We start from the raw sequence: 21589 nt of genomic DNA on the forward strand, positions 1-21589 counted from the left end.
GAGCAGCCACTGGTTGACATTGAAGTTACAGAGGGGAGTCCACCTATCCACTTGGATCATCAAGAAATCGGTGATGGCTTTTCTCTGTTCGTATAATCGGTCCAACATATGAAGGGTGGAATTCCAATGTGTGGAAACGTCGCAAATCAGACTATGTAGGGGGATACCGTTCTGACACTGTGTACGAGTGGCTGAAGTGCATGCAAAGTTTCCTTCCCATTGTTAGGATATCTTTCAGATGGGGGAACACTTCAGGAACTGCTTCCTTGTCACAGTGCAGACAAGATGTTCTTCCTGTTGTCGGTCACCATGGTTCCCATTTTCAGTTTTCATGGAGTAAGCCATGATTCAATTTCTTGATGACTTTTAGCAGTTCCTCCCCTGTGCAAACCATGTGAAGAACAGCTTGAAACCGCTGTGCCCTGCACACATGGTATGCTGGAGGGGCACTGAGACTTGTCTGTGCAGTGGAGGCTGGGGATACGGTGGAGGATGAGGAGTCGCACACTGTCACAGGACAAACTGTGAGTGTAGAGGCGCAAGAGGTGTGATCTGTCCAAGTTGCTGTTGTGGCTGTGCAGGAACCACATTCACCCAGTGGGCTGTAAAGGACATGTATTATCCCTGACCGTAGTTACAGCTCCACACGTCGGCGCTGTCGTGCACTTTGGTACACACCGACAGGCTCACAGACAGGCCCACCTACTGTTCCACAAAATTGTGCACGGCTGGTACTGCCTTCTTTGCAAAGAAATGACGGCTTGGGACTCTCCACCTAGGCGCGGCCAAACCATCAGCTCGGCACAAGGTGCAGAGTCCACCACTTGAAAAGGGAGGGACTGCATAACCAGCAACTTGGACAGGAGCACATTCAGCTTCTGCACCATTGGATGAGTGGGCGCATAATGTTGTCTCTTGGACATGGCTTCGGCGATGGATTGCTGGTGGAATGACTGACTCGAAGTAGGAGGAGCAGGATCATCTGGAGCAACAGAAGATGGGCATGACACACATCTCCCTTCGGCTGAGGTGGTGGAGTCTTGACTGGCTCAAACAGGGAGCGGCGTGCCACTGGGTGATGCGGCATGCTTGACAACCACGCTTGAGCCATGGTTCTCCCAGGTCGCTTCATGGTGACGCTGCATATGTTGACGTATTGCCGTGGAGCCAACATTGGGAACCTGGCCATGCTTCACCTTCTGTCAATCTTGCATGTTGCCATGTTAACCTCCTCCGGATGCTTGATAGAAAACTGCCACAACGCCGAGTAGCTGATTTTCCCACCAATAGTCTGCACTAATTGCCTGCTACTGCCACAAAGTCCAGGAACCCCTGTTTCACTACCTCCAGGGAAGGTAGACTGTTGCAAAGCAGGTGGTCTACCCCAGGAACGTTTGGCTCCAGACTTTCCACTTCGGCCACCATGCTGACTGCCAACCATGCTACCACCTTGCTGGCTCAGCTGCTGCCTCACGGGCAACATGCAAACTCTTCTCCTGATGATGATGAAGCTCCTTCTGCACCAGGCTTCCAAGTGCAATCTACTTAATCATCATTGAGTTGTGTCTGCACGTCACTGATGTCCTCATCAGATTCCTCAACAGCTTCAGAAGCCTGAATGTTGCAACACCACCTCCCACGCCATTCTCCTCATCACTACTTGCCCGCCTAGCGGAGGAAGCGGTGGACGTCTCCTCCATCGTCCTCACTAAATTATGGAGCTGAAATCAAAGCATAAGATTCTTCTGTGGGGGAGTAAACAGCATAGGACTGAGGCAAGGGTAGGACAGGGACTGCTCCCGGGCCATACCAATTGAGGCTTGTGTCTGAGGAACCCACCTACTGTTGACTGGAGGTGTCAGATGTCACTTGCGATGAAGTGGATGACCGTGTTAAACAATCAATGACGGCAGATGGGTTGCTAGTTGAGACACGACCGCTAGCTGATATTGGGAGCTCAGGCCTCTCGCTGCGACTCCTGCTGCCACTCGCCCCTAGTCTGCTTTGACCTCTGCCTGTTGAATTTAGGCCTCTTCTGCTCCTCTGTGCACGTCCTGGCACTTCTCTGCCTGACATACTTATTGTGTATATGAGGGGACTACAATACGCTCCACTAAGCTTAAAACAGTATTTGTGTACAACACCAGCCTGTGTATACTTTTGACTGTCCTTTCACAGTATCTAGGCCCTTAAGACTTTAACAGGAACAAAATAGTACACCACGTAGATAGTACACCACATACATATAAGGTATGCACTGATGAGGGGAGGACAATGCACTCCAGTACGCGTAAAAAAGTATTTGTGTACAACACCAGCCGGTTGTACTTTTGGCTGGCTTTTCACAGTATCTAGGCCCTTAAGACTTTAACAGGAACAAAAAAGTACACCACTTAGATATACATATGTGGTATGCACTTATGAGGGGAGGACAATGCGCTCCAGAACGCTTTAAAAAGTATTTGTGTACAACACCAGCTGGTTGTACTTTTGGCTGGCTTTTCACAGTATCTAGGCCCTTAAGACTTTAACAGGAACAAAAAAGTACACCACTTAGATGTATGTATGTGGAATGCACTTATGAGGGGAGGACAATGTGCTCCAGTAGGCTTGAAAAAATATTTGTTTACAACACCAGCAGCACACACCAGTGCTGCAGCACACAGTCGCTGCGTACTATACCCAAAATTGCACTTTCTCTCTCAATCTTGCTTTCTTCCCTATCAGTGTTTCTAGGCAGGATTTGGGCATGAGGTGAATTGCTACACACTGTGCAACATACTGCTCTCTGTCCCTCTCTGTAATAGAACGCTGTAGTGACTGGGAGGTTAATCGCTGCTGGAGAAATGCTTTTCTGTGCAATACACAGCGCTGTCTGTCCCTCTCTATATCTTTGTAATAAAAGGCTGAAGTGACTGGCTGCAAGATGGCTGCCGATTATATAGGGCTGTGACATTACAGGGGTGGCTGGCTGCTGATAGGCTGAATGCTAAATGTGATTCAGGGGCATCCCGCCTACCTTTGTTCCTGCCTTCCCAGGATTCCTTGCTCCATGTCCTCACATGTGGATCTGCCACTTTAGATGCCCGGGAGCCTGGACCACATTAAGTGGAGTTTAATAAAGCGATTTGCGTGATCGAATCGCGGCGACATTCACATTTGTTGGGAATCAAATTTTTCCTGAAATTCGTAGCGAATTCGGATTCATCAGATTCAATTTGCTCATTAATAATAATTATAATAATCACACAATTGCAGAAAGCTTGAAGCTATCACATTACTACATTCAGATTTTAAAAAAACTGTAATAATTGAAAGCATTTATTAATTTTATTGAACCCTAAGTAGATGTTCTCAAGAAGAATAATAAAAATTATGATTTTTCTGTACCTTAAATGAGTACTCCACTGCTGGACATCTTATTCCCTATCCAAAGGATAAGGGATAAGATGTCTGATTGCAGGGGGTCCAGCTTCAGATCTCTGGGCTGGCACCACGGCATTCTGAACACAGAAGCTTGAAACTTTTGTGTTTGTGAGATCACACCACGCCCCCTCCATTAATGTCTATGGGGGGGTGATGGCTAGTATGTAGAAATTATATAAAGGAAGGGGACATAATGGCTGAAGTTGCCTTTCATCTGGCATGGAACGGAGTTTGCTGCGTGCACTAGATGACTGGGGTGCTGCGCCGGACCGTTGCGTTCAGACATATTATCCTTATCCTTATGATAGGGGATAAGATGTTTAGGGGAGAAGTACCCTTTTTATACATATAGGGCGAAATGAAGACTTATTTTGGATGAGCTTATTTTGGGTGCTTTATTGCATGAATTATATGTACGTCAAATGTCATGTCAGAGTTTATGGAGCCAGCTCAGAAGTTAAAGGACAAATGTAGTGCAGCTCTTTTATGTCCCCCTGTGCCGGGGCTGCAAAGATAAACAAAATAGACTTGAACTCACCTCTGCTCTGGCCAGCTCCTTACATGACAGTGCGCTCAGCCTATCACCAGCCGGGGCGGGACATCGCTGTGGCCGGTGATATGCCGACGGCACTGTGGCTTTTCCATCCCCAGGAAGTAAGAAGAGGATGTCAGCGCTGGACCTCGAGCCCGGTACCGGTCCAATGGGGGCTCGTAGGAAGGTGAGTTCAAGTTTATTTTGTTTATCTTTGCAGCCCGGGCACAGGGGGACATAAAATCATTCAGCAGGTATCCCGGTGATTCCGTGCTGATCGGGTCTGTGGTGACCCGATAGCCTGGAAAATAGGAATGATCTGAGCTGTCAGAGACAGCTCCGACCCTCCTGAAGGATAGGAGCGAGGTGGCAGGGGTGCCACCTCCTCCTATCCCCTGCCATTGGTCGGTTAGTACTGACCGACCAATGGTAGTTGCTGGCGGGAGGGTTAATTGTTGAAATCCCCACTCTTCCCCCCCCCCCCTGGATGTTTGGGCAGAGCAGGGGGAAGATGGCGGCAGGTGCCAGAGTGGCGGGGGACAGGCGGCAGTAAGGAAGAGGCAGCGGAGGCTGCGGTGGAGGCAGCAGTGAAGATCAGTGGTAAGTGATATTTTCTGCTGCCTTCTAAGAGTTGCCACACTACAGCTCCCAGCATGCCCAGACAGCCAAAGATTGTCTGGGCATGCTGTGAGTTGTAGTTTTGCAACATCTGGAGGGCCACAGTTTGGAAACAGCTATACAGTGGTGCCCAAGCTGTAGCCCTCCAGATGTTGCAAAACTACAACTCCAAGCATGCCCAGACTGCCCAGGCATGCTGGGAGTTGTAGTTCTGTAACATTTGGCTCTTTAACATCTGGCCCTTCAGATGTTGCCTGGGCAGTCTGGGCATGCTAGGAGTTGTAGTTTTGCAACATCTGGAGGGCTACAGTTTGGACACTTCTACACAGTGGTCTCCAAACTGTTCTCCTCCAGTTGTTGCATAACTACAACTCCCAACATGCCCTTTGGCTGTCTGGGCATGCTGGGAAGCTGTAGTTTTGCAACAACTGGAGGCACACGGGTTGGGAAACATTGTCTGTTTCCTAACTCAGTTTTTCCCAACCCGTGTGCCTCCAACTGTTGCAAAGCTATAACTCCCAGCATGCACTGACCATGCATGCTGGGAGTTGTAGTTTTGCAACAGTTGGAGGCACACAGGGTGGGAAACACTGAGTTAATTAACAAACTCTCAGTGTTTGGAAACCAGTGCTCCTAAAGCTGTTCCATAACTACAACCCCCAGCATGCACGGACCGCCAAAGGGCATGCTGGGAGTCTTAGAAGTATGCCTCCAGCTGTTGCATCACCACAAGTTCCAGCATGCTCTTCCCAGCATGCTGGGAGTTGTAGTTTTTGCATAAGCTGAATGCACACTGGTTGCGAAACACAGAGTTTGTTACCTAACTCAGTGTTTCGCAACCAGTGTGCCTCCAGCTGTGGCAAACTACAACTCCCAGCCTGCCCTTTGGCTGTCCATACATGCTGGGAGTTGTACTTTTGCAATAGCTGGAGGCACACTGGTTGCGAAACTTTGAGTTAAGTAATAAACTCTTAGTGTTTTGCAACCAGTGTGCCTCCAGCTGTTGCATAACTACAACCCCCCAGCATGCATGGACAGCCAAAGGGTATGCTGGGAGTTGTAGTTTTGCAAGAGCTGGATGTTTGCCTACCCCCCCCCCCCCCGCCATGTTAATGTACAGGGTACATTCACACAGGAGGGGGTTTACAGTGAGTTTCTTGCTGCAAGTTTGAGATGCAGCAAATTTTCACTAACACATAATAAAAAGTCCAAGCAATCCTCCAAACCACTAAGGGATAATCCAGGCACAAGCAATGGGTAGTACCAGTTAAGGCAATATTAAAAAAGATCGTGGGATCAATGCAAAAGTAACCAAGGTGATTTAATAAGAACAACGCATTTCAACGTCAGGACCGGCGTCTTCCTCAGATTCACCTTGGACACCACGAGGTGGTAGAAGGGATTGGCTGCACGTTGGAAATCACGTTTATACTTTCACCAGTGTTGTGCCTGCTTGTCAGCACAACCACTTGGGTAAGCGCATTTTATTAGTTTATGCGTTATTTACCCCCCCCCCCCCCCCCATTTAATTGCACTACGGAGCACTCTCTGTGCTTTTTATATATAATAAAAAGTAAAACACATATACATATACCCCTACAAATTTTCTGCCCTCCCCCTTCCCCGCAATAAAAATGAGAAACATCTGATACGGCACGGTTTCTAAAACGGAGCCCCCAGCAGTTGCAAAACAACAACTCCTAGTGTTGCCGGACAGCCATTGACTGTCCACTGCATGCTGGGAGTTTTGCAAATGCTGGAGGCACCCTGTTTCGGAAACATTGCCGTAGGGTAATTTTGGTATCGGAGGCAAGTGTAGTTCTTGCATCCGTGTCCATCCTTATGCAAATGCCTAAATTAGGCCTCAAATGTGCATGGTGCTCTCTCACTTCTTAGCCCTTTTGTATTTCAAGGCAACAGTTTAGGGTCACATATGGGGTGTTTCCGTACTCAAGAGAAATTGCCTAACAAATTTTCGGGGCTTTTTCTCCTTTAACCCCTTATAAAAAGGTTAAACACCAGCATGTTATTGTAAAAAAAATTTTAAAAAAATTCACTAACAGGCTGGTGTTGCCCCATACTTTTCATTTTCACTAGAAGTAAAAAGAGAAAAAAAGACCCCCAAAATTTGTAACGCAATACCTCATATGTGGACGTTAAGTGCTCTGCGGGCAAACTACAATTCTCAGAAGAGAAAGAGTGCCATTGGGCTTTTGGAGAGAGAATGTGTCTGGAATTGAAGGCCATGTGTGTTTACACAGCCCCCATGGTGACAGAGCAGTGGACCCCACCCACATGTGACCCCATTTTGGAACCTACACCCCTTACGGAATTGAATAAGGGGTGCAGTGACCATTTACACCCCCCACAGGTGTCTGACAGATTTTTTGAAAAGTGGTCCGTGAAAATGAAAAATGTAATTTTTAATTTGCACAGCCCACTGTTCCAAAGATCTGTCAAACTTCAGTGTGGTGTAAATGCTCACTGCACCCCTTCTTACATTCCGTGAAGGGTGCGGTTTCCCAAATGGGTTCACATGTGGGGGGTCCACTGTTCTTGCACCAAGGGGGTTTTGTAAAAGCACATGGCCCCCGACTTCCATTCCAAACAAATTCTCTCTCCAAAAGCCCAATGGTGCTCCTTCTCTTCTGAGCATTGTAGTTCACCCGCAGAGCACTTTACATCAACATATGGGGAATGTCCATACTCAGAAGAAATGGAGTTAAACATTTTGGGAGGCTTTTTTTTTGCTATTACCTCTTGTGAAGAAAAAAAATGGGTAACACCAGCATTTTAGAGAAAAAAATCTAATTTTTCATTTTCACGTCCAACTTTAAATTTGTAAATTTGTCAAACACCTGTGGTGTGTAAACACCTTGTTATGTTCCTTGAGAGGTGTTGTTTTCCAAATAGTGTGCCATGTGGGGCTTTTTTTTTGCTGTTCTGGCACCATAGGGGCTCCCTAAATGCGACATGCCCCCCAAAAACCATTTCAGCAAAATTTGCTTTCAAAAAGCCAAATGTGGCTCCTTCTCTTCTGACCATTGTAATGCGCCTGCAGAGTACATGACATCCACACATGGGGTATTTCCATACTCAGAAGAGATGGGGTTACAAATTTTGGGGGGAGGGGCATTTTCTCCTATTACCCCTTATAAAAATGTAATATTTGGGAGGAAAAAACAGCATTTTAGTGAGAAAAAAAATTCATTTACACATTCAACTTTATTGAAAAGTCGTCAAACATCTGTGGGGTGTTAAGGCTCACTGTACCTCTTGTTACATTCCTTGAGAGGTGTAGTTTCCAAAATAGTATGCCATGTGGAGTTTTTTTTTTTTTTTGCTTTTCTGTTACCATTTCAGCAAAAACCATTTCAGCAAAATTTCCTTTCCAAAAGCCAAATGTGCATCCTTCTGAGCATTGTAGTGCACCCGCAGTGCACTTGACGTCCACACATGGGGTATTTCCATTTCTCTCTTTTTTTTTTTGCTGTTCTGGCACCATAGGGGCTTCCTAAATGTTACATGCCCCCCAAAATTTTTTTCAGAAAAACTCACTCTTCAAAATCCCATTGTCGCTCCTTTCCTTATGAGCCCTCTAGTGCACCCACAGAACACTTTACATCCACATATTAGGTATTTCCTTACTCGAGAGAAATTAGGTTACATATTTTAGGGTGATTTCTCCCCTTTTACCCCTTGTAAAAATTCTAAAATTGGGTCTACAAAAACATGCGAGTGTAAAAAATGAAGATTTTGAATTTTCTCCTTCATTTTGCTGCTATAAGGGTTAACACACTTTCTGAATGTCATATTGAATACTTTGAGGGGTGCAGTTTTTATAATGGGGTAATTCATGGGGTATTTATAATATGAAGGCCCTTCAAATCTACTTCAAATCTTAACTGGTCCCTGAAAAATTTAGATTTAGAAAATTTTGTGAAAAATTGAAAAATTGCTGTTGGACTTGAAGCCCTCTGATGTCTTCCAAAAGTAAAAATTTGTCAACTTTATGATGCAAACATAAAGTAGACATATTGTATATGTAAATCAACATATCATTTATTTGGGATGTCCATTTTCCTTATAAGCAGAGAGTTTCAAAGTAAAAAAAAAATGCAAAATTTTCACATTTTTCATCAAATTTGGGATTTTTTTACAAAGAAATGATGCAATTATTGACAAAAATTTTACCACTAACATAGTGTAGAATATGTCATGAAAAAACACTCTTGTAATCCAAATGAAAAGTTGAAGCATTCCATAGTTATTAATGCTTAAAGACACTGGTCAGATGTGCAAAAAATGCTTGGGTCCTTAATGTGAAAATGGGCTGAGTCCTTAAGGGGTTAATTATCTCTGAACACAACATAGCAACAGATATCGAGGACTACAAAGCTATAGAATGTAGAGGGTGAAAATAACTGTCCAATGCCTTTAAAAAAAATCATAACTCTTTCCATTTTGCACCTAAAAATCCATATGATGGCTTATTTTTTGCGCCACCAATTCTACTTTGTAATGACGTCAGTCATTTTGCCCAAAAATCTACGGCGAAACGAAAAAAAAAAAATCATTGAGACAAAATTGAAAAAAAAAAAAACCGCTGTTTTGTAATTTTTGGGGGCTTCCGTTTCTACACAGTACATTTTTCGGTAAAAATGACACCTTATCTTTATTCTGTAGGTCCATACGATTTAAAAGGATACCCTTCTTATATAGGTTTGATTTTGTCGTACTTCTGGACAAAAATCATAACTACATGCAGAAAAATTAATACGTTTAAAATTGTCATTTCTGACCCCTATAACTTTTTTATTTTTGCTCGTATGGGGCGGTATGAGGGCTCATTTTTTGCGCCATGATCTTATGTTTTTAGCGGTACCATTTTTGCATTGATAGGACTTATTAATTATTAAACTTATAAATCTTTTTATTCATTTTTTTCATGATATAAAAAGTGACCAAAAATGCACTATTTTGGACTTTGGAATTTTTTTGCGCGTACGCCATTGACCGTGCGGTTTAATTAACAATATATTTTTATAATTCGAACATTTCCGCACGCGACGATACCATATATGTTTATTTTTATTTACACTGTGTTTTTTTTATGGGAAAAGGGGGATGATTCAAACTTTTAATAGGGAAGGAGTTAAATCATCTTTATTCACTTTTTTTTCACTTTTTTTTGCAGTGTTATAGCTCCCATAGGGACCTATAACACTGCACACACTGATCTTTACATTGATCACTGGTTTCTCATAAGAAACCAGTGATCGATGATTCTGCCATTTGACTGCTCATGCCTGGATCTCAGGCACTGAGCAGTCATTCGGCGATCGGATAGCGAGGAGGCAGGTAGGGACCCTCCTGCTGTCCTGTAAGCTGCTCGGGTGCCACGGCTATCCCGAACAGCCCACTGAGCTAACCGGTATACTTTCACTTTAAAGGCGACGTTCAACTTTGAACGCCGCGTCTAAAGGGTTAATAGCGCACGGCACCACGATCAATGCCAAGCGCTATTAGCCACAGGTCCCGGCCGTTGTTAGAGGCTGGGCCCGACCTGCTATGACGCTGGGCCACGCCGTGGCCCCACGTTATAGATAGGGAGCGGACACATGACGTTCCAGTACGTCATGTGTCCTTAAGGGGTTAATGTCACCCAAAAACTTTAGGATGATTTCAAGTGACCTAGAAAAAGAATAGCAAACAGCAATTGGGTTGAAGAGCACATTGATGACAGGTTGAAACAGGCTCCTAGGGGCATTGGCTAAAGTTGTGCAAAGCTAGCAAAAATATCCCTTCAAAAGTGCATCAATGAGAAGCAAAGAAATCCCAGGATCAAGTTTGCAAAATACCATGAGGATTGCATTATAGAGCAGCCCAGTAAGGTCATCTTTTCTGGTGAGTCGAATTTTCAGCTTTGGCCAACACCTGGTTGTCTAATAGTTAGACGGTAAAATAATTTGGTCTCAGGTAATTGTTTGGTTGCATGCTTATTGCTCATGTTACCATGCTGATTCAAATGGGTTGCCATAATATGATTATTGTTGGTGTTGTTGTTTGACTAGATTGATATCTTGAGTCCAGTTGTGGGCATTCTTTAGATTAGGGTATTGAATTAGTATATTGCATTATTTTATCATATATGACATGTTGAAGATGTCTGATTGCGGGGGGCCTGCCGCAGAGACCCCCCACGTTCTCCGTGCAGCCACCGGAGATCGTGGGGGCTGCATGAAGATCACTGGGAGTTCAGCGGCCGGCCTCGCAAGATCAGAGATCGTATCCCCTATTCTTTGGATAGCAGATAAGATGTATGTGGCCAAAAAAACCTTTAAAGGGGTACTCCGCCCCTTGTTGTCACGTCTCCTCCCACAGACTTGCATTGAGGGGGCGGGGTGTGATGTCACATGGGGGCGGGGTCCTGACATCACGATCTTCCGTCCCCATGGTCTGGATGGTATTAGCCTGAGGGCCTCCAGCGGTTCCGGAAGCCGTTACACGTGGGTGCCGTACGGTAGAATGCAGGGGTCCCCAGCGGCGGGAACCCCGCGATCACACATTTTAACCCCTATACTTTGGATAGGGGATAAGATGTCTATGGGCGGAGTACCCCTTTAACCCCTTAAGGACCCAGGACGTATGGGTACATCCTTGGTCCCGGTCCTGCGATATAACACGGGGTCACACGGTGACCGCGCATCATATCGCGGCGGGCCCAGCGCCATAGTGAAGCCGGGACCCGCCTCTAATAGCGCACGGCACTGATCACGGTGCTGCGCGCTATTAACCCTTTAGCCGCACGCTCAAAAAGGAAAGTGAAAGTTGCCGGTTAGCTCAGGGAGCTGTTCGGGATGGCCGCGGTATAATGGCGGCATCCCGAACAGCTGTAGCACAGGAGGAGGTCTTCTTACCTTCCTTCCTGGAGTCCGATCGCCGATTGAAGGCTTCAAGCCTGAGATCCAGGCTTGAACATTCAATCGCCGAAAACACTGATTGATCCATTCCTATGGAGATGGATCAATCAGTGTAAAAGATCAGTTAATGCAATGTTATAGCCCCTTATGGGAGCTATAATATTGCATAAAAAAAGTGTAAAAAAATCGTTAACCCTTTCAATTATCCCTTCCCCTAATAAAAGTTTGTATTACCCGGCATTTCCAAGAATAAAAAAACACAGTGTAAATAAAAATAAAATTAAACATATGTGGTATCGCCGGGTGCAGAAATGTCCGAATTATAAAAATATACCGCTTTTTAAACCGCACGTTCAATGGCGTACGTGCAAAAAAAATCTAAAGTTCAAAATAGCGCATTTTTATCCCTTTTTATACCACAAAAAAGTGAATAAAAAGTGATCTAAAAGTCTTATCAGAACAAAAATGGTACCGCTAAAAACTTCAGATCACGGCGCAAAAAATGAGCCCTCATAGCACCCAGAACACAGAAAAATAAAAAAAGTTATAGGGGTCAGAATATGACCATTTTAAACGGATACATTTTCCTGCATGTATTCATGATTTTTTTCTGAAGTGATACAAAATCAAACCGATACAAGTAGGGTATCATTTTAACCGTATGGACCTATAGAATAAAGATAAGGTATCATTTTTGCAGAAAAATGTACTGCGTAAAAACGGAAGTCACCAAAACTTACAAAATAGTGTTTTTTCATTAATTTTGTCGCACATTGATTTTTTTTCCCGTTCCACCGTAGATTTTTGGGTAAAATGACTAATTTCATTACAAAGTAGAATTAGTGATGCAAAAAATAAGCCATCATATAGAATTTTAGGTGAAAATTTTAAAGAGTTATGATTTTTTAAATTTATGGAGGAAAAATTGAAAATAATAAAAAAGGAAAAAGCCCAGGTCCTTAAGGGGTTAATAAATGGCATGTTCCTAATCGCATTAATCCCTGTTCTGTGTTTTGCTTATTGCAACAATGTAAATTACATTAGATCAAGTAATCTGATCAAAGACATGGGGTATATTTTTATATATCAGCCTGGGTCATATGAATTACAGTTTGTATATTTTTGGCAATTCATATAGGTCACACATACAATTGGTATTTTTCTTGTGACCACAATTAATAAGTCTTCATTGAGTTATGAATTGTTTTGACAGACCTTAGCACAGGTAGGCTATAGGAGCAGATAACTTATTCTAGTGCCATTGCTGACAAATATATTGCTTAGTGGTTAAATAGAGTTGGGAACATTGCAGCCCTTTAGTCATTCCAACCACTGTCCCCTGTTTGGATGATCCACCCTCACTGGCTGCCCTGATCAATGATCCGGATTATAACAGGACATATTGTAATAATGTCCTGTAATGTTAATGCAATATTTCAGCTAAGCACAGCCTTTCTTAAGCTTTAAAGGGGTAATCCAGTGGAAACATATATATTTTTTTTAAATCAACTGGAGCCAGAAAGTTAAATAGATTTGTAAATGACTTCTATTTAAAAAGCTTAATACTTCCAGTACTTATCATCTGCTGTCTAATACAGAGGAAGTTCTTTTATTTTTGTATTTCTTTTCTGTCAATCCACAGTGCTCTCTGCTGATACCTATGTTCATGTCATGAACTGTCCAGAGCAGGAACAATTCCCCATAGCAAACCTATCCTGCTCTGGACAGTTCCTGACATGAACAGAGGTGTCAGCAGAGAGCACAGTGGACAAAAAGAAAATAAATTAGGAAAAAAGAACTTCCTCTGCATTATATAGCAGCTGATAAGTATTGGAAGGATTTATAGAAATAATTTACAAATCTGTTTAACTTTCTGGCACCAGTTTAAAAGAAAATGTTTTCCAGTGGGGTACCCTTTTAAGCTTTAATCTGTGATTTCCATTTACCCTAATATGTATGACCATACCAGAAGCTATAGCTATATAGATAATTTTGTTTGTGCATGTACCATCCTTTTTTTGTTGAATATGTTGTCACCATATAAATAAAGATTGTGATTATTATTATTATTATTATTATTATTATTATTATTATTACTCTATAGCTGTGAGAAGGATTCCGCTGAAGATAGGCAACATGAAGGCCAACATAATTGGTTGTTGTCAAGCAGTGCCTTTCTGGATTGTTGCTATGCAATGGCCTAGGCTCATTCAAACTGATGTTTCATTCAGAAGCCATTAAGAGACAACAGTGACTTTAGATGTCATGATTACAGTTGAGAACTCCCATGGAATATGTGTTCATCTTTATTTCCCTGTAATACATACATGTATTAAGCTAACAGTTTCCATCAAGAGAAGCGAATGATATTAGGATTAAAATCGATAGAAAAGGTGTAACTGAGGAACCACTTTTATTATCCTGAAATAGACACATACAGGTACAGGATACTCGGTACATAGGTTCTGCCTATGGGAATTTTATGTCATGCTGGCGCTTTGTCATGGTCAGTAATAATATTCATTTTATTTACATAGTGCCAGTAGATTCCACAGAACTTTACAATTTTGGGGTACAACTAAATGTTACACTCTGCGCTCCGGCCGCAAGCACTGAAAAAAAAAGAGACCAAAACAGACAAAAAGCATTTATTGTCATTTACTGCTGATAAACATTTGATTTTACTGTTTGTGAACATGGCCCTATAACTATAACAATGAGTGTCACAATTACTTCTTCTTTGTGGAATTATATGATGTAAATGATGAAATGCTAAGCACCTACATTACCGCTGTCAGTGATCACATCGATGATTGTAACGGAGATAAATAAGTAGAGCCATTTGGTTCTGTTTCTTCTTACTTGTTTGGGATTTATATTCATTAAAGGGGTTCTTTGGTGCTTAGACATCTTATCCCCTATCCAAAGGATAGGGGATAAGATGCCTGATCGTGGGAGTCCCGCCGCTGGGAACCCCCGTGATCTTCCACGCAGCACCCCGTAGGCTTGAGGGGTGGAGGCGTGACGTCACACAGGGGCGGAGGCGTGACATCATACGCCGTTGGCCCTGTGGTTGCCGGTAATCAGACCCGGAGCGAACACACTGACTGATTACAAACGGGGTGCCGCGTGCAAGATCACGGGCGTCCCCAGCGGCGGGACTCCCGTGATCAGGCATGTTATCCTCTATCCTTTGGATAGGGGATAAGATGTCTAAGCACCGGAGAACCCCTTTAAGTTAAAAATTATAATAAGTATCATGTTGACTTGTATACTACCAACAAGGGTGATGCAGACTTGGTCCTGTCTAATGCCAGCCTAATTGTCCTAACAAGGACCATCCCACACTGGTACCTGGCCTAGCGTCCCTAACAGTCCCTTTATTTTAAAAGGGTATTGTTAGGAACCCAATGCTAGATTCCTTGTTAGAACAATTAAACTGGCATTAGACAGGGTCAAGTGGGGAAAGATTTTAACAGGGATAACTAACTTTCCCAGTGACAATATTTTTTACACTGGTCAATAATTGGAATAGCATTTCTGTTATCGATTAAATTATGGTTTGGACTTTTATGATATGGCTGGATGGTCTTTTATGTGAAACCAATAGAAATAAAGTTTTAATTGCATTTACAGTCAGATTCATAAATATTGGGACATCAACACAATTCTAAAATTTTTGGCTCTATACACCACCCCAATGGATTTGAAATGAAACAAACAAGATGTGCTTTAACCCCTTAAGGACCCAGCCAATTTTCACCGTAGGACCCGGCCATTTTTTGCACATCTGACCACTGTCACTTGTCACTTTAAGTATTAATAACTCTGGGATGTTTTTACTTTTCATTCTGATTGCGAGACAGTTTTTTCATGACATTCTACTTTATGTTAGTGGTAAAATTTTGTCGATACTTGCATCATTTCTTGGTGAAAATGTAGAATTTTTTTTTTTACTTTGAAGATCTCTGCTTATAAGGAAAATGGATATTCCAAATAAATTATATATTGATTCACATAAACAATATGTCTACTTTATGTTGGCATCATAAAGTTGACATGTTTTTACTTTTGGAAGACATCAGAGGGCTTCAAAATTCAGCAGCAATTTTGAAATTTTTCGCAATATTTTCAAAATCAAAATTTTTCAGTGACCAGTTCAGTTTGGAAGTGGATTTGAAGGCCCTTCTTATTAGAAAAACCCCATGAATGACCCCATTATAAAAAACTGCACCCCTCAAAGTATTCAAAATGACATTCAAAAAGTTTGTTAACCCTTTAGGTGTTTCACAGGAATAGCAACAAATTGAAGGAGAAAATTCAAAATCTTCATTTTTTACACTCGTAGGTTCTTGTAGACAAAGTTTTTGAATTTTTACAAGGGGTAAAAGGAGAAAAATCTTCCAAAAATGTGTAACCGAATTTCTCTCGAGTAAGGAAATACCTCATATGAGGGGTGTAATTTACAAAATGGGGTCACATGGGGGGGTCCATTGTTCTGGCCCTATGGGGCTTTGTAAACACACGTGGACTTCAATTCGGACAAATTTTCTCTTCAAAAGCCCCTTTTTTCATATTTTCCATTGTGAAAATGAAAAATTTAGGGTAAAACCAGCATTTTAGTGAAATTTTGTTTTTCATTTTCCCATCCAACTTTACTGAAAAATTCTTCAAACACCTGTGGGGTGTTAAGGCACACTATACCCCTTGTTACATTCCGTGAGGGGTGAAGTTTCCAAAATGGGGTCACATGTGTTTTTTTTTTTTGCATTTATGTAAGAACTGCTGTAAAATCAGCCACCCCTGTGCAAATCACCAATTTAGGCCTCAAATGTACATAGTGCGCTCTCACTCCTGAACCTTGTTGTGTGCCCGCAGAGCATTTTACGCCCACATATGGGGTATTTCCGTACTCAGGAGAAATTGCGTTACAAATTTTGGGGGTCTTTTTTTCCTTTTACTGCTTGTGAAAATAAAAAGTTTGGGGAAACACCAGCATGTTAGTGTAATTTTTTTACATTTTTTACACTAACACGCTGGTGTAGCCCCCAACTTTTCCTTTTCATAAGAGGTAAAAGGATAAAAAGCCCCCCAAAATTTGTAGCGCAATTTCTCCCGAGTACAGAAATACCTCACATGTTTGTTTGAAATATGACAGGGCTCTAAAGTGAGAGAGCGCCATGCGCATTTGAGGACTAAATTAGGGATTGCATAGGGGTGGACATAGGTGTATTCTACGACAGTGATTCCCAAACAGGGTGCCTCCATCTGTTGCTAAACTCCCAGCATGCCTGGACAGTCAGTGGCTGTCCGGAAATGCTGAGAGTTGTTGATTTGCAAAAGCTGGAGGCTCCATTTTGGAAACACTGCCGTACGATTCATTTTCATTTTTATTGGAGGGGACAGTGTAAGGGGGTGTATATGTAGTGTTTTACCCTTTATTATGTGTTAGTGTAGTGTAGTGTTTTTAGGATACATTCGCACTGGCGGGGGTTTACGGTGAGCTTCCCACTAGGAGTTTGCACTGCGGCAAAAAAATTGCCGCAGATCAAACTTCAAGCAGGAGACTTACTGTAATCCAGTCCATGTGAATGTACCCTGTACATTCACATTGGGGGGGGGGGGGGGCAAACCTCCAGCTGTTTCAAAGCTAAAACTCCCAGCATGTACTGACAGACCGTGCATGCTGGGAGTTGTACGTATGCAAAAGCTGGAGGCACTCTGGTTGGAAAACCTTCAGTTAGGTTCTGTTACCTAACTCAGTATTTTCCAACCAGTGTGCCTCCAGCTGCTGCAAAACTAAAACTCCCAGCATGTACTGATCGCCGAAGGGCATGCTAAGAGATGTAGTTATGCAACAGCTGGAGGTACACAACTACAACTCCCAGCATGCCAAGACAGCTGTTTGCTGTTTGGGCATGCTGGGATTTTCAGTTTTGCAACATCTGGAGGGCTACAGTTTAGAGACCACTGCAGAGTGATCTCTAAACTGTGGCCCTCCAGATGTTACAAAACTACAAATCCCTGCATGCCAAGACAACAAACTGCTGTGTGGGCATGCTAGGAGTTGTAGTTTTGCAAGATTTAGAGGGCCACAGTTTAGAGACCACTGCACAATGATCTCCAAACTGTAGCCCTCCAGCTGTTGCAAAACTGTGAATCCCAGCATGCCCAAACAGCAAACAGCTGTCTGGGCATGCTGGGAGTTGTAGTTTTGCAACATCTGGAGGGCTACAGTTTAGAGACCACTGTATAGTGGTCTCAAACTGTAGCCCTCCAGATTAGCTATGCAACTCACCGGCTTCCGTAGGATCCAGGGAGCCACATCCTCTTCTGCTGCCGATCGCCGCCCGCTGCCGCCGCCGATGGATAAGTGGACCTTCCGCGCTGGTCCTCGTCAGTTTCCCCGTTCTGCCCAGCCTACTGTGGGTGGGCAGAACGGGGAAACCGAAAGTTAACCCCCCCCCCGCCCCCAATCTACTATTGATCGTCGCTCATAGATGACCAATAGCAGGGATAGGGGGGGTGGTATCCCTGCCACCTCACTCCTTTCCCTTATGACCCGGAATGACTCTGAATTGCCATAAATCGCTGGTGTGAATTCACTGGCGATTTGTGGCGATAGCCGACATGGGGGGTCTGATGACCCCCCCCCCCTGGTCATTTGCGTGGAGTGCCTGCTGATCGATATCGCCGGGCGGGGACCAAAATTCCCACACGCGTACTGGTACGTCATGGGTCCTTAAGTACCAGGGCGTCATGGCATACCGGTATGGCATGGGTCCTGAACAGGTTAAAAACAGGTGGAAAATTTTTTTTTTAAATAAACTGGTGCCAGAAAGTTAAACAGATTTGTAAATTACTTCTATTAAAAAATCTTAATCCTTTCAGTACTCATCAGCTGCTGCATGATCCACAGGACGTAATTTTTTTTAAATTTCCTTTCAGCCTGACCACAGTGCTCTCTGCTGACACCTCTGTCCATTTTAGATACTGTCCAGAGGAGGAGCAAATCCCCATTGAATACCTATCCTGGTCTAGACAGTTCCTAAAATGGAAAGAGGTGTCAGCAGAGAGCACTGTGGTCAGGCAGAAAGGAAATTCAAAAAGAAAATAACTTTTCTGATAAGTACTGGATGGATTAAGATTTTTTAATAAAGGTAATTTACAAATCTGTTTAACTTTCTGGCACCAGTTGATTTAAAAAAAAATGTTTTACAGTGGAGTACCCCTTTATTGTTATTAAAACTGGCATTTTTACAATCTGTCCTTCCTTTTTTCTTCTTATTTGTATGTGTTTGTATTTGCAATTGGTATTTATTTCTTATTTCTACTAACAGAAACACACAGCAGTGACCACACAACTTTATCAGCAATTTTTTTTACTCTGCCATTGATGTTATCCTTTTATCTTACTGGAGTTTTCTGTCATTAATTCTGGGATCTCAGCATGACATATATTTCCCTTTTAGTTGGTTTGCTATTGTTAATGATCTGGGTGGAAACAGGTCAATCCTTGCTATTTCATTATCTGAGAAGTGGAATGGTCAAACCACTATGAGTATGAATTTTAGAGAAAAATAAAGAATTATGCCTATTTTATATAAGGATTCTGAGGCAAGGTTCAAATAGTGTATTTTAAGGTGTATTTTATTTGTAAAAAAGTGGCAAAAATGTTGTCCTCATTTTTACCATTAGGGTCCTCTTTGTAAGTCTATGGGAAAGTGGTTGTCTGTGCAAATATGGTAAAATATTGATGCATTTTTTTACAGCTACGTAAATAGGTTACATGTCACTTATTTACGAGGCTGAAAAAAATGCGGCTGTAGTTTTACATATTGTGTGCACAGACAACCACTTTTCTATAGACTTACATACACAGAGCACATTATTGGTAAAAATTCAGAAGCACTTTGTCACCGTCGCGCTTTTACAAATGAAATACGCCAAAAACAATGTGTAAACCTAGCCTGAGAAAGTAATTTCTCCAGTACAAATATCCCAATTTGTAACCTCATTCTAAAGAAATATGGCTCATACACATGGCTATATAATGGCTGGATTTTGTTCAAAGCAGTGATAGAGATGCCAAACTCCTAGGTTTCTCCATATTCTCCTGATTTCATGTAAAGGGTTTTCTAATGGATTCCATGTGAACAAAAGAATTTGATTTCCTCTATAATATGACACCCAGTGGAGTCTGTACAGCTACAAAAATTGTTTTCAAATGTGTATTATGGCTATTAGAGATGAGCGAAGTTACAGTACCTTGTAATGACATCACTCATTTTACCCTAAAATGTATGGTAAACCCCCCCAAAAAAATGTTTGTGTAAGGAAATTTAATACGAAAATCATAATTTTGCTAATTTGGGGGCTTTCGTTTTCACGCTGTACACTTTACGGTAAAAAATACAGGTTTTCTTTATTCTTTCTTTATTCTTTATACATTCATTTCTATTATTGTACTGCTTTTAAAAAATCTCAAACTTCTTTTTACAAAATCCGTACTATTTTGACTACTCATGACTTTCTTATTTTTCCGTTTTCAGGAAAAGTTTTTGCAGTTTGATGTGACAAAAATGTGAGGGGATTTTTTTTTTGAAACTTTTTTTTTTTACATTTATTTTACACTTTTTTAGTCCCCATAGGGGACTATTTATAGGGGCATAGCACTGAGCAGTATTATCGGTGATCTTCTGCTCTGGTCTGCTGGAAGGCAGATCAGTGCAGAAGAACCCGGGAGACGGACGGAGGCAGGTGAGGGGACCTCCGTCCGCCAACTTGGTTGATCTGATCCCCTCGGCAGTGCCACGGGAATGAACAGATCAGCCATTATGAGTGCCGCACTGCCGCAGATGCGGTGATCTGTATTGATCAAGGCACCTGAGGGGTTAATGGCAGACATCAGCGCGATCGCTTATGTCCGCCATTACCTGCGGGTCCGCGGCTGCTGACAGCTGCCAGGACCTGCCGGGAATGAATCGAGCGAATCTCTTGCGCTCGCATCACAGCCATGCCGTTAATGTATGGCGCTGTGCGCTAAGAGGTGCTATGCAGCGCCGTATATTTATGGCGCATGTCCTTAAGGTGTTAAAGAAAAGGGTAGGGAAACGATGACTTGGCCACTTTTTTTATGCCATATATATATATATATATATATATATTTTTTTTTTTTTTATTAGTGTCTATAATAAATAAGGGCTATTGTATATACTAGTACCTTAGACAGCTAGGAATACTATTATTATTACAATAAATCCTTATCAGTGTTTCTATTGCCCTCTTGGGCCTTGAGGGAAAGTTTTTGGAAATTATCTAAACATTTTAGGAATCCTGTTCTGAAGCTCATGAGGAATTCAAATGGAAAATCCACAGTAGATTGTGTATGTTTGAACGTACCCTTAGGGCAGATTAGGGCTGGATCAATATTGCGAAACAAAGTTCTAAAGTCACCCATAAGGCTAAGTTTCCACTAGTTTTTTTCTGACAGCTTTTGGATTTCTGCCACTGCAGTTTTTGAGCCAAAGTCAGAAGTGGATCCATAAGGGAGGAGAAGTGTAAGCCCTTCCTTTATATGTCCTATTCCTTTTTAATACACTTCTGGCTTTGGCTCAAAAACTGCAGTGGCAGATCTCCAAAAACTGCAAGAAAAAAAACCAAGTGGAAACTCAGTCTAACTCTTCTACACCCATATCTTTTCCCAATCTTTGATTGAACTTAGACGTTTGAACTTTTTAACTGTACAAACTACACAGACATCAGGAAATGTGAAACAAAAATATTTTGACACAAATGGGATTGGATATAGGCTCCAAAAATTATTGCACTGCCACTAGTATACTGTTATTGATGTTTATGAATTGTTGATTTTTTTTTTTTTTTTTTTGAAGCTATGACCTATTTACCCAATACAAGAGACAATATGTGACACTAATCTTTCCAGGGAACCTAGTTTAACAAAGATGAAATGATGTTACCTGTTTGGGCGAGGACCATTGTTACTGGCCCTCCCCAGCCTAAATAATGCAAGCCTATTATCGCCAAGGCCCAGGAGCACCATTTTTGACTCTTCAGGCCTGTTGGTACC

The 21589-nt window shown here is 42.3% G+C and overlaps 1 long non-coding RNA gene across 3 annotated transcripts in view; it reads right to left on the bottom strand.

The window, feature by feature from the left end:
- LOC130357949 (uncharacterized) overlaps positions 1 to 21589 on the bottom strand; it is a 200136-nt gene that overhangs the window by 75234 nt on the left and 103313 nt on the right. For 2 of the 3 annotated variants that reach the window (XR_008889332.1, XR_008889331.1), the window contains exon 3: positions 13991 to 14111. The exons of the other annotated variant lie outside the window; for it this stretch is intronic. This is a non-coding gene — a long non-coding RNA (uncharacterized LOC130357949). Of the gene's footprint in view, positions 1 to 13990; positions 14112 to 21589 lie in introns of those variants that run through there. 3 annotated transcript variants of the gene reach the window in all.

This window comes from Hyla sarda, chromosome 2 (genome assembly GCF_029499605.1).
Source record: "Hyla sarda isolate aHylSar1 chromosome 2, aHylSar1.hap1, whole genome shotgun sequence".
NCBI lineage: Eukaryota > Metazoa > Chordata > Amphibia > Anura > Hylidae > Hyla > Hyla sarda.